The sequence below is a fragment of the Coregonus lavaretus genome (assembly GCF_964263955.1).
Source record: "Coregonus lavaretus genome assembly, chromosome: 7".
Classification (NCBI taxonomy): domain Eukaryota; kingdom Metazoa; phylum Chordata; class Actinopteri; order Salmoniformes; family Salmonidae; genus Coregonus; species Coregonus lavaretus.
The window spans coordinates 38,968,712-38,982,958 of NC_139994.1; the positions used below are offsets into that span (position 1 = coordinate 38,968,712).

A 14,247-nucleotide genomic window follows, 5' to 3' on the forward strand; every position below is an offset into this window, starting at 1 on the left:
TTCTTAATGATGTTGTGGTAAATATCATACAAGAATTCAGCCCTAATCTTAACAACAGCAGCAACTCTGCTCTGGCAAATCAAACTCCTTTACATTCAACTCCCAATCAAACCCACCAAATCGAAAACCACATAATTGCTATCAATTAAGGCTGAGAGGAATGCGGTGTGCTCCAAGACAAGTAGTCGGCAGCTCTAATCACAATTTAGAAATGGTTGTGTCTGCTTTCCCCTCCATGATTGGATTTATAGACTTTCACATCCCTAAACATACACACACACACACACACACACACACACACACACACACACACACACACACACACACACACACACACACACACACACACACACACACACACACACACACACACACTCCCACTACCATACCCTTAATCCTAACCTTCCAATATCACATTTACTTCTGGGTTAATTCAGCACGGCAGAATCACAAGGTGTTTAAACTGTAAAAATCTATGAAAATAGGGTGACATCTGTCTGTAATGCATAATGAAGTATGGATTACACTTAAATGCATTTACAGATGTAATGAGGAGCTGCTATGAATGCTTATAGAAGATGCATTATAATTCACTTTAAAGTATAACTTGAGTACTTGCTTCATTTCAAAGGGAGATGTCACGATCATTGTGAAAAGCGGACCAAGGCGCAGCGTGATATGCGTACATTCTTTAATCGTACTTAATACACGATACAAAACAAACGATACGTGAAGTCCTAGGTTATACACCAAAACAAACCTTACGGAACAAGATCCCACAATCAACTGTGCAAAACAGGCTGCCTAAGTATGGTTCCCAATCGGAGACAACGAGCAACAGCTGCTTCTGATCGGGAACCACCCTGGCCAACATAGATCTAAACGATCTAGACAGAAAACAAGGAACAACTAAACATTAAAGAGTCCCCAGAGCCAGGGCGTGACAGTACCCCCCCAAAGGCGCGGACTGCGACCGCGCCAACCAAACACCACAGGGGAGGGGCCGGGTAGGCGGATCCGGCTCCGAGCGTGACCACCACTCTCTCTCTCGCCCTCGTGGTCTGGCCCTGCTGGCCGGAGCTGGACTGAACACCGGTGGAGCGGATTGCTCTGGCTCCGGTGTGGAGCAGCTGACCGGTGTCGGACCAGGCACAGGTGGAACAGGCACGGACCGTGCCGGACTGACGACGTGCACCACTGGCTTGGTGCGGGGAGCGGGAACGGGCCGGATTGGGCTGACGACGCGCACCACTGGCTTGGTGCGGGGAGCAGGAACGGGCCGGACCGGGCTGATGACGCGCACCACTGGCTTGGTGCGGGGAGCAGGAACAGGCCGAACCGGGCTGACGACGCACACCACTGGCTTGGTGCGGGGAGCAGGAACGGGCCGGACCGGGCTGGCGACGCGCACCACAGGCTTGGTGCGGGGAGCAGGAACGGGCCGGACCGGGCTGACGACGCGCACCACTGGCTTGGTGCGGGTAGCAGGAACGGGCCGGACTGGGCTGACGATGCGCACCACTGGCTTGGTGTGGGGAACAGGAACGGGCCGGACCGGGCTGGCGACGTGCACCACAGGCTTGGTGCGAGGAGCAGGAACAGGCCGGGCCGGGCTGGCGACGCGCACCACAGGTTTGGTGCGAGGGACAGGAACAGGCCGGACCGTACTGGGAACACACACCACTGGCCTTGTGCGGGTTTCAGGAACGGGCCGGACAGGACTGGTAACACACCCCAGTACCTCTCGCCGTGCCTCTACACTCTCCTTCCCCCCCAATGGCCCCCGTAACCTGGTGGCCTCCTCTCCTAGTCCGCAAACTCGCCCTGTAGCTGCCTCCAGCAGCCCCGTCGTCCATGCCGTGTGCCCCCCCCAAAAAATGACTTGGGGTTGCCTCTCGCCTGTCCGACGACGGCCCGGTTGGCGCCGCTTCTCCTCTCCTGCCTGGGCATCCTCCCTCATCGCCCTCTGGTAGCGGACGGCCTCCTCCTCTGTGATTCTCCCCCAACCGAGGAGGACATCTAACAGAGTAACCTCCTGTTCCATACCCGGCGTTTGCTCCTGCACACGCTGCTTGGTCCTATTTTGGTGGGATCTTCTGTCACGATCGTTATGAAAAGCGGACCAAGGCGCAGCGTGATATGCGTACATTCTTTAATCATACTTAATACACGATACAAAACAACAAAACAAACGATACGTGAAGTCCTAGGTTATACACCAAAACAACTAAACATAGGAACTAACACCATGGCTCAACATTAAAGAGTCCCCAGAGCCAGGGCGTGACAGGAGATGTATCTACATTGCACAATTTCCCACCTTTTTCTAATTCACTTCCATTCATGAGATGAGGTCTACCACAATCCCTGACGCCAAACTATGGCTCTGGCTGCCAGCCATCCCTGGGGTGCAATTCCGAGTTCCGGGGATGAGGGGTGAGATACTCAGGGCCCGGGACATTAGTATTGAGCAACAGACTGAAAACAGGGATCATAAGGGACTGTATGTTATTTATAATAAGGTCTATACGGAGAAAATCTGACCTTTCTGAAATGAAAATGCATGACCCTCCTTTAAGCAAAATATATTTTTACCCGGCCCTCCCGAATGCTTGAAAAAAACTACCCCAAATAATATTTAAAGAGTGACTGCCCTAAAAACCAACTAATCCCATGTTGCATCAATATGAGTCAGAAACATTTTTCTAGTTTCCTTTTTTTTGGGGGGGGGGTCAAACTTGTTTAACTTGGGTCAAACGTTTCGGGTAGCCTTCCACAAGCTTCCCACAATAAGTTGGGTGAATTTTGGCCCATTCCTCCTGACAGAGCTGGTGTAACTGAGTCAGGTATGTAGGCCTCCTTGCTCGCACACGCTTTTTCAGTTCCGCCGACAAATATTGTATAGGATTGAGGTCAGGGCTTTGTGATGGCCACTCCAATACCTTGACTTTGTTGTCCTTAAGCCATTTTGTCACAACTTTGGAAGTATCTTTAAGGTCATTGTCCATTTGGAAGACCCATTTGCGACCAAGCTTTAACTTCCTGACTGATGTCTTGAGATGTTTCTTCAATAAATACACGTAATTTTCCTTCCTCATGATGCCATCTATTTTGTGAAGTGCACCAGTCCCAGCAAAGCACCCCCACAGCATGATGCTGTCACCCCCGTGCTTCACGGTTGTGATGGTGTTCTTCGGCTTGCAAGCGACGCCCTTTTTCCTCCAATCATAATGATGGTCATTATGGCCAAACAGTTCTATTTTTGTTTCATCAGACCAGAGAACGTTTCTCCAAAAAGTATGATCTTTGTCCCCATGTGCAGTTGCAAACTGTAGTCTGGCTTTTTTATGGTGGTTTTGGAGCAGTGGCTTCTTCCTTGCTGAGCGGCCTTTCAGGTTATGAAGATATAGGACTCGTTTTACTGTGGATATGGATACTTTTGTACCTGTTTCCTCCAGCATCTTCACAAGGTCCTTTGCTATTGTTCTGGGATTGATTTGCACTTTTCGCACCAAAGTACGTTCATCTCTAGGAAACAGAACACGTCTCCTTCCTGAGCGGTATGACGGCTGCGTGGTCCCATGGTGTTTATACTTGCGTATTATTGTTTGTACATATGAACGTGGTACCTTCAGGCGTTTGGAAATTGCTCCCAAGGATGAACCAGACTTGAGGAGGTCTACAATTGTTTTTCTGAGGTCTTGGCTGATTTCTTTTCATAATCCCATGATGTCAAGCAAAGAGTACATCCACAGGTACACCTCCAATTGATTCAAATGATATCAATTAGCCTATCAGAAGCTTCTAAAGCCATGACATCATTTTCTGGAATTTTCCAAACTGGTTAAAGGCACAGTCAACTTAGTGTGTGTAAACTTCTGACCCACTGGAATTGTTATATAATGAATTATAAGTGAAATAATTTGTCTGTAAACAATTGTTGGAAAAATTACTTGTGTCATGCACAAAGTAGATGTCCAAACCGACTTGCCAAAACTATAGTTTGTTAACAAGAAATGTGTGGAGTGGTTGAAAAACAAGTTTTAATGACTCCAACCTAAGTGCATGTAAACTTCCGACTTCAACTGTATACACATTAAAATGCAAAATACAGCATTGGGAAGCACAAATAAAACATCACAAATCACCCAGAAAAACAGTTACATTCCTCCACAAATATATCCCCAAGCAATACTTTAAATTACCCAAGGGCACAAGAACATCAAGATTAAATGTATTTTGAATTTTGTTCCAGCAATATAGTGCATTAAAGCTAAAAGCACATTTACCCAGTTGACTACAAAGTGTAACTAGGATAGTTTTTGTCATGAAGTCCGTCTTGTCTAAAACATAGTTTGGAACCTCAGTGCGTCACAACAAGTAAATTAAGGTAGGGTTTGTATTGCAATTATGTCAACAAATCATGCCCCCTTTTGCCAAGCTTCAAGTGAAAATCGCCCCTGAATGGGGCTCCGTTGTTTCATCGCCCCATGTTCGATCGTGAGGCATATATCTGTTCCTGGGGCAAAGACTTTGTGTTTTCCTGGGGCATAAGTTCAGGATATCACCAGGTTGCTTCCCGAGGCTGTGAATCAGTCACCGGGGGCTGATACTGTCATGATTCATGTGGGGTCAAATTACATTATGAAGTGCAGCTCAGAACAGCTGAAGATGGATTTTAAAGAACTGATTGGGTCTCTACTTGACACCAACAAACGCCACATACTATCTGGCCCTCTGCCCTCCCTAAATCGTGGCATTGAATGTTTCAGCAGACTTTTAGCCCTCAATAACTGTCTATGAGACTATTGCAGCTCTGTGGGTGTAACATTTATTGACATTTTGATACCTTCTGGAAACAAAGCTCGTATTATAAGGAGGATGGGATCCACCCAAATCAATTGGGTTCCTGGATCCTTTCACAGCATTATAAGGCTGTGTTGAGACAATTACTTATCAATTACTGTCACGAACGTCTACTAAGTGAGTGGACCAAGGCGCAGCGTGCGATACGAACATGACTTTATTTAATTAAAGTACTCAACACAAAAACAATGACGAATCGTGAAGTCCTCAGTTACAATGACTGATACGGAACAAAAACCCACAACACTAAGGTGAACACTGACAGTTTAAATATGGCTCCCAATCAGAGATAACGAGCCGACAGCTGACACTCGTTACCACTGATTGGGAGTCACACGACCAAACAAGGAAACACAACCAAATACAACACAACCAATACCAAACACAACCAAATGAACACACCCTGGCTCAAAATACACAGTCCCGGAGCCAGAGCGTGACAATTACTTATCAATTACCCAAATCCAGCTCATTTAATCCCTACCATTGTGTCGCTGAGTTGTCATAATGCTTCAGCAAATGTACATGATCCTAAGGGTGTTGGAAGACACAATGTAAATAACCTAATTTATGTCCCTCTTACTGCCCAGAATGCCTGATTCTACAGCTATTGTATGTAGCAATCATATGCCTATGAACCAGAGTAATACTGTTAGCACTGAGGTTGTGTGCCCTAGTAGGAAGTCCACTGTGTGCAGCTCACCCTGCACTAATAAAATAACCTGAGTATGTCTACCTCTGCTAAGCTTCCCAGTAAAGCAAGAAAAATTATCAAGCATCCCAGAAAAGTGTTAAAATTAGCCCACGTTAACATACAGTGAGGGAAAAAAAGTATTTGATCCCCTGCTGCTTTTGAACGTTTGCCCATTGACAAAGACATGATCAGTCTATAATTTAATGGTAGTTTTATTTGAACAGTGAGAGACAGAATAACAACAAAAAAATCCAGAAAAACTCATGTCAGAAATGTTATAAATTGATTTGCATTTTAATGAGGGAAATAAGTATTTGACCCCCTCTCAATGAGAAATATTGCTGGGTCCCAGGTGTCTTTTATACAGGTAACGAGCTGAGATTAGGAGCACACTCTTAAAGGGAGTGCTCCTAATCTCAGCTTGTTACCTGTATAAAAGACACCTGTCCACAGAAGCAATCAATCAATCAATCAGATTCCAAACTCTCCATCATGGCCAAGACCAAAGAGCTCTCCAAGGATGTCAGGGACAAGATTGTAGACCTACACAAGGCTGGAATGGGCTACAAGACCATCGCCAAGCAGCTTGGTGAGAAGGTGACAACAGTTGGTGTGATTATTCGCAAATGGAAGAAACACAAAAGAACAGTCAATCTCCCTCAGCCTGGGGCTCCATGCAAGATCTCACCTCGTGGAGTTGCAATGATCATGAGAATGGTGAGGAATCAGCCCAGAACTACGCAGGAGGATCTTGTCAATGATCTCAAGGCAGCTGGAACCATAGTCACCAAGAAAACAATTGGTAACACACTACGCCGTGAAGGACTGAAATTCTGCAGCGCCCGCAAGGTCCCCCTGCTCAAGAAAGCACATATACAGGACCGTCTGAATCTGAATGATTCAGAGGAGAACTGAGTGAAAGTGTTGTGGTCAGATGAGACCAAAATCAAGCTCTTTGGCATCAACTCACCTCGCTGTGTTTGGAGGAGGAGGAATGCTGGCTATGACCCCAAGAACACCATCCCCACCTTCAAACATGGAGGTGGAAACATTATGCTTTGGGGGTGTTTTTCTGCTAAGGGGACAGGACAACTTCACTGCATCAAAGGGACGATGGACGGGGCCATGTACCGTCAAATCTTAGGTGAGAACCTCCTTCCCTCAGCCAGGGCATTGAAAATGGGTCGTGGATACAATAGAACAGGTGTAGACATTACAGTGAAATGCTTACTTACAAGCCCTTAACCAACAATGCAGTTTAAAAATAAAAATAAAAAAGCAAATAATTAAAGAGCAGCAGTAAAATAAAATAACAGTAGGGAGGTTATTTACAGGGGGTACCGGTACAGAGTGAATATGCGGGGGCACCGGTTAGTCGAGGTAATTGAGGTAATATGTACATGTGGGTAGAGTTAAAGTGACTATGCATGAATAATAAACAGAGTAGCAGCAGCGTAAAAGAGGGGCTTGGGGTGGGGTGGGGTGGGGTAGGGTGTGGGGGCAATGCAAATAGTCTGGGCAGCCATGATTAGCTGTTCAGGAGTCTCATGGCTTGGGGGTAGAAGTTGTTAAGAAGCCTTTTGGACCTAGACTTAGCGCTCCAGTACCGCTTGCCGTGCGGTAGCAAAACAAAGGAGATGATCGTGGACTTCAGGAAACAGCAGAGGGTGCACATCGACGGAACCGCCGTGGAGAAGGTTGAAAGCTTCAAGTTCCTATGCGTACACATCAATGACAAACTGAAATGGTCCACCCACGCAGACAGTGTAGTGAAGAAGGCGCAGCAGAGCCTCTTCAACCTCAGGAGGCTGAAGAAATTTGGCTTGACACCTAAAACCCTCACAAACTTTTACAGATGCACAATTGAGAGCATCCTGTCAGGCTGTATCACCGCCTGGTACGGCAACTGCACCGCCCGCAACCGCAGGGCTCTCCAGAGGGTGGTGCGGTCTGCCTAATGCACCTACAGCACCCGATGTCACAGGAAGGCCAAAAAGTATCATCAAGGACATCAACCACCCGAGCCAATGCCTATTCACCCAGCTATCATCCAGAAGGCGAGGTCAGTACAGGTGCATCAAAGCTGGGACCGAGAGAATGAAAAACAGCTTCTATCTTAAGGACATCAGATTGTTAAATAGCCATCACTAGCACATTAGAGGCTGTTGCTGCCTATTGAAATCACTGGCCACTTTAAGAAATGGAACACTAGTCACTTTAAAAATGTTTACATATCTTGCACTACTCATCTATTATGTATATACTGTATTCTATTCTATAATATTTTACTGTATCTTAGTCCATGCCGCTCTGTCATTGCTTGTACAGTGAGGGAAAAAAAGTATTTGATCCCCTATTGATTTTGTACGTTTGCCCACTGACAAAGAAATGATCAGTTTATAATTTTAATGGTAGGTTTATTTGAACAGTGAGAGACAGAATAACAACAACAAAAACCCAGAAAAACACATGCCAAAAATGTTATAAATTGATTTGCATTTTAATGAGGGAAATAAGTATTTGACCCCCTCTCAATCAGAAAGATTTCTGGCTCCCAGGTGTCTTTTATACAGGTAACGAGCTGAGATTAGGAGCACACTCTTAAAGGGTGTGCTCCTAATCTCAGTTTGTACCTGTATAAAAGACACCTGTCCACAGAAGCAATCAATCAATCAGATTCCAAACTCTCCACCATGGCCAAGACCAAAGAGCTCTCCAAGGATGTCAGGGACAAGATTGTAGACCTACACAAGGCTGGAATGGGCTACAAGCTTGGTGAGAAGGTGACAACAGTTGATGCGAAACCTACCTCCAATACCTTGACTTTGTTGTTCTTAAGCCATTTTATCACAACTTTGGTAGTATGCTTGGAGTAATTGTCCTTTTGGAAGACCCATTTGCGACCAAGCTTTAACTTCCTGACTGATGTCTTGAGATGTTGCTTCAATATATCCACATAATTTTCCTTCCTCATGATGCCATCTATTTTGTGAAGTGCACCAGTCCTTCCTGCAGCAAAGCACCCCCACAGCATTATGCTGCCACCCCCGTGCTTCACGGTTTGGATGGTGTTCTTTGGCTTCAAGCGACCCCCTTTTTCCTCCAATCATAACGATGGTCATTATGGGCAAACAGTTCTATTTTTTTGTCATCAGACCAGAGGACATTTCTCCAAAAAGTATGATCTTTGTCCCCATGTGCAGTTGCAAACCGTAGTTTGGCTTTTTTATGGCGGTTTTGGAGCAGTGGCTTCTTCTTTGGTGAGCGACGTTTCAGGTTATGTCGATATAGGACTCGATTTACTGTGGATATAGATACTTTTGTACCTGTTTCCTCCAGCATCTTCACAAGGTCCTTTGCTGTTGTTCTGGGATTGATTTGCACTTTTCGCACCAAAGTATGTTAATCTCTAGGAGACAGAACGTGTCTCCTTCCTGAGCGGTATGACAGCTGCGTGGTCCCATGGTGTTTGTACTTGCGTGCTATTGTTTGTACAGATTAACGTGGTACCTTCAGGCGTTTGGAAATTGCTCCCAAGGATGAACCAGACTTGTGGAGGTCTACAATTGTTTTTCTGAGGTCTTGGCTGATTTCTTTTGATTTTCCCATGATGTCAAGCAAAGAGGCACTGAGTTTGAAGGTAGGCCTTGAAATACATCCACAGGTACACCTCCAATTGACTCAAATGATGTAAATTAGCCTATCAGAAGCTTCTAAAGCCATGACATCATTTTCTTGAATTTTCCAATCTTTTTAAAGGCACAGTCAACTTACTGTATGTAAACTTCTGACCCACTGGAATTGTGATACAGTGAAGTATAAGTGAAATAATCTGTCTGTAAACAATTGTTGGAAAAATTACTTGTGTCATGCACAAAGTAGATGTCCTAACCGACTTGCCAAAACTATAGTTTGTTAACAAGAAATTTGTGCAGTGGTTGAAAAACTGCACAAATTTAAAGAGATGAGAGAGGCCTGTAATTTTCATCATAGGTACACGTCAACTATGACAGACAAAATGAGAAAAAAAAATCCAGAAAATCACATTGTAGGATTTTTTATGAATTTATTTGCAAATTATGGTGGAAAATAAGTATTTGGTCACCTACAAACAAGCAAGATTTCTGGCTCTCACAGACCTGTAACTTCTTCTTTAAGAGGCTCCTCTGTCCTCCACTCGTTACTTGTATTAATGGCACCTGTTTGAACTTGTTATCAGTATAAAAGACACCTGTCCACAACCTCAAACAGTCACACTCCAAACTCCACTATGGCCAACACCAAAGAGCTGTCAAAGGACACCAGAAACAAAATTGTAGACCTGCACCAGGCTGGGAAGACTGAATCTGCAATAGGTAAGCAGCTTGGTTTGAAGATATCAACTATGGGAGCAATTATTAGGAAATGGAAGACATACAAGACCACTGATAATCTCCCTCGATCTGGGGCTCCACGCAAGATCTCACCCCGTGGGGTCAAAATGATCACAAGAACGGTGAGAAAAAATCCCAGAACCACACGGGGGGACCTAGTGAATGACCTGCAGAGAGCTGGGACCAAAGTAACAAAGCCTACCATCAGTAACACACTACGTCCCCCTGCTTAAGCCAGTACATGTCCAGGCCCGTCTGAAGTTTGCCAGAGTGCATTTGGATGATCCAGAAGAGGATTGGGAGAATGTAATATGGTCAGATGAAACCAAAATATAACTTTTTGGTAAAAACTCAACTCGTCGTGTTTGGAGGACAAAGAATGCTGAGTTGCATCCAAAGAACACCATACCTACTGTGAAGCATGGGGGTGGAAACATCATGCTTTGGGGCTGTTTTTCTGCAAAGGGACCAGGACGACTGATCCGTGTAACGGAAAGAATGAATTGAGTGAATGAGTGAACACCTCCTTCCATCAGCAAGGGCATTGAAGATGAAACGTGGCTGGGTCTTTCAGCATGACAATGATCCCAAACACACCGCCCGGGCAACGAAGGAGTGGCTTCGTAAGAAGCATTTCAAGGTCCTGGAGCGGCCTAGCCAGTCTCCAGATCTCAACCCCATAGAAAATCTTTGGAGGGAGTTGAAAGTCCGTGTTGCCCAGCGACAGCTCCAAAACATCACTGCTCTAGAGGAGATATGCATGGATGAATGTGCCAAAATACCAGCAACAGTGTGTGAAAACCTTGTGAAGACTTACAGAAAACGTTTGACCTGTGTCATTGCCAACAAAGGGTATATAACAAAGTATTGAGAAACTTTTGTTATTGACCAAATACTTATTTTCCACCATAATTTGCAAATAAATTCATTACAAATCCTACAATGTGATTTTCAGGATTTTTGTTTCTCATTTTGTCTGTCATAGTTGACGTGTACCTATGATGCAAATTACAGGCCTCTCTCATCTTTTTAAGTGGGAGAACTTGCACAATTGGTGGCTTACTAAATACTTTTTTTCCCCACTGTAAACTTCCGACTTCAACTGTATGTCTTAATTTGTGGATGTCCATCATCCATTTCGTATGATACGTTACAAATTGCAATATGTACAATATGTTACAAATTGCAATTCGTATAATATGTTACACATTTTGCAAAACGTATGATATATTATGAATTCCAATTTGATTTGGCTAACGTTAGCTAGGTGGCTAGGTGGCTAACACTAACATTAGCTATGTGGCTAGCATTAGCTAGGCTAGGGGTTAGGATTTAGGGGAAGGGTTAGCTAACATGCTAAGTAGTTGCAAAGTAGCTAAAAAGTAGTAAGTAATTGCAAGTTGCTAATTTGCTAAAGTTGTCCATGATGAGATTCGAACACGCAACCTTTGGGTTGCTAGAAATTGACATTATATGCCTACCCAACCACCCTACTTTCACTTTTGACTTAAGTAATATTCTGTTTTATGTAACCATACCAAACATAACATGTCATCCTAATTTGAGTTTTCTGGATAAATGTGCCACAGAAAGGATGTCCTTTCAGGCGAGATCCAGTGACACCCATTAAAACTTAGAAAAAGTGGAGGGATGCTGGAGGGAGAATTTGTACTTGATATTGGTTCACGGATTTATGGTGCTCTATTTTCGCCTGGCATTAAGGCGGCACTAGTGTCAAACGTACGCTTTTTGTCAATTTCAACTTGTAAAAGCCAGCACTCTGCTATTTTCCAACCCTGGCGGCAGGGTTGGTAATTTACCTGTCTTATATCAGTTCACTTGCGCTGAGGTGGGAGGGGTGGAAACAACGTGCGCCAATGTGCCAATTTAATGCAACACTACTGGTGATATTTAAGACTCACCAAAAGCTGATCTTAGCGGTAACGTAATTGGTTATGTCATCAATTTTGTCAGCGAAGGCGACCAGTAGCCTAATCAGTAGCCTATAGCCAATGTTTTAATAAAACATAATGAGCAGCAAAACAGTCAACATACATTCCCATTTTTTCTTTATATTGGACATTATTTTTGTCCATGCAGCTTCTGTGAAAAGATTGGACTCATTAGGCCTATGTGCGATGCCAATTGAATGAATGGTGTCAGTGACTGTCGGAAGTCTGTTTAGGAACATCAAGTTATTATAATAGACTGCTTATTGTTTTTCCTTTATATCATTTTGTAAAATAATTGCATCTTCCATATTCGTCTATTGGACCTAACAGTCAAATCGTGGGAATTACGAACACTGTCCTTTGAACTGAATTTCGCTTGTAGCCTAGGCTATTTGCCAGTTGTTTGTTTACCTTTCACATTGCATAGCCACTAACAGGCTATATCAATGGCGATGGTAGATTAATCTTATTTTAACGTTTGGGCAATGTCCAACTGTCCATGGCTTGAACATTAAGTGGATTTTCGAAAAGCCAACGCAATGTGTATAGACAAATATTTCCATGTTGAAGCCAATAAAAAAAACTTGATTGGCTACTTGTTTGTTATAACATGGCCTATTGTAGAGTTAAATGGATAGGACAAACAACCATGCCTACTGCTGCATAGCCCTTAGGTCTACGTGTGCACACATTGCCTTATGCTCATGGAACGATAGATGCGATTTATGATATCATGCTTCTGACTCAATCCTATTTAGAAATGTTGTTGTTTTAAAAAACAGATTGTTTTTTGTTTAATTTGACAAAAATCCAAACTTATTAGAAAGATTCACCGTCCATGGGTTTATGTTGAGAAAGTATTTGGCTCGAATGCAATGCAATTTTGTCTGCTATTTCTGGAGAAGTGCAAATATGACCTGAAAACATTGCATTTGGGTGCAGCATAACAGTGAGTGGACATTCCCCCTTTCTCTTTATATTGGATCTTTGTCTAGCTCCTGTTAAAAGTTTGGATGTGCGTAAAACCCTCAATAGTCTAAGTTGCCTTGTCTGTATTATACACCCAAGGGAAGCAATTATGGTGCCTGTAAATGTATTTAGACAAGCCTATTTTAAAACAAGTTGTTGGTTCATTTTTATTAGAATTTGATTAGAATGATACACTGTCTTTTTAGGCCTTATCAAAAGCCACCTTGGTTTGTCTGGCCTCAACTTGGCAGTGGATAGACTTTCCCTTGAACTGAAGAACCAATAGAAAGTCTGATCTAATCATTGATGCCTTCAAATGGACTGAATCATACAGCACTACACTGTTGCAATACCATTCCCTTTAGGTAACTCAGTGTAACGTGATTCTTCTTGTATCTTTCCTGCCACTGAAACACTGTAACTAAACAATACCAGATCCCACTCTGTGTGACAAATGTGTCTAATAACAACGGGGTACTCCAGGCGTAGCCAGAGAAATGCATCCGCTGCACTGGAAGCGGTCAGTTACAGCCACAGAGGCCATTTCTTCTATTTATCAGAATAGCAATCATTTTTAACATTTCTCTCCAATTTAGGCCGGGATTCAGTCCGATCAGCGGCAGCTGACAAACACATTGCTCTAGTTTATAAATGTGTGAATAACCAGCTTACTAACAATTACAAATGTGGGAGTAATGATTAATAAAGATGAATGGACTATTTACTAATCTATTATAAATGCTTTATTACAAGATGTTATTATAATAGCTAACGAGGCTGGGATATATTTTATAAGGACGGTTCTGTCCACAAGAGCAGCCGCTCGCCGATTTGACAGCAGAATTTAATCTCGCTTATTGACTACGTTTGGCATGTCCATGTCCAGACTGCAATTTACAGTAGACCGAGCCCCTATATCAGTGTGAATGCTATAGCCTATGTTTAACAATGTATTTCCACATTGAAGCAATGCATTTAGAACAATGTGGACTGGAAACATGTTATACATATTTAGCAAATATGGGGCAGGCTATTTAACAAACTAGGCTATAAAGGACTAACATTCACATTGTTCTGATTGGCCAATGAGGTGTGAATCCTCGACACACCCACAACATGTTACATATGTAACAGTAGCATGGATTATTATTATTTTTTAAATAAATATACAGTACCAGTCAAAAGTTTGGACACACCTACTCATTCAAAGGTTTTTCTTTATTTTTACTATTTTCTACATTGTAGAATAATAGTGAAGACATCAAAACTATGAAATAACACATATGGAATAATGTAGTAACCCAAAAAGTGTTAAACAAATCAAAATATATTTTATATTTGAGATTCTTCAAAGTAGCCACCCTTTGCCTTGATGACAGCTTTGCACTTGTTG

The 14,247-nt window shown here is 43.3% G+C and overlaps 1 protein-coding gene across 1 annotated transcript in view; it reads right to left on the bottom strand.

Annotated features, from left to right (window-relative positions):
* Positions 1-14,247, bottom strand: part of LOC311132520 (ADAMTS-like protein 1) — a gene marked incomplete at both ends in the record, with an annotated part of 305,351 nt that overhangs the window by 264,146 nt on the left and 26,958 nt on the right. The gene's annotated exons all lie outside the window — the stretch shown is intronic.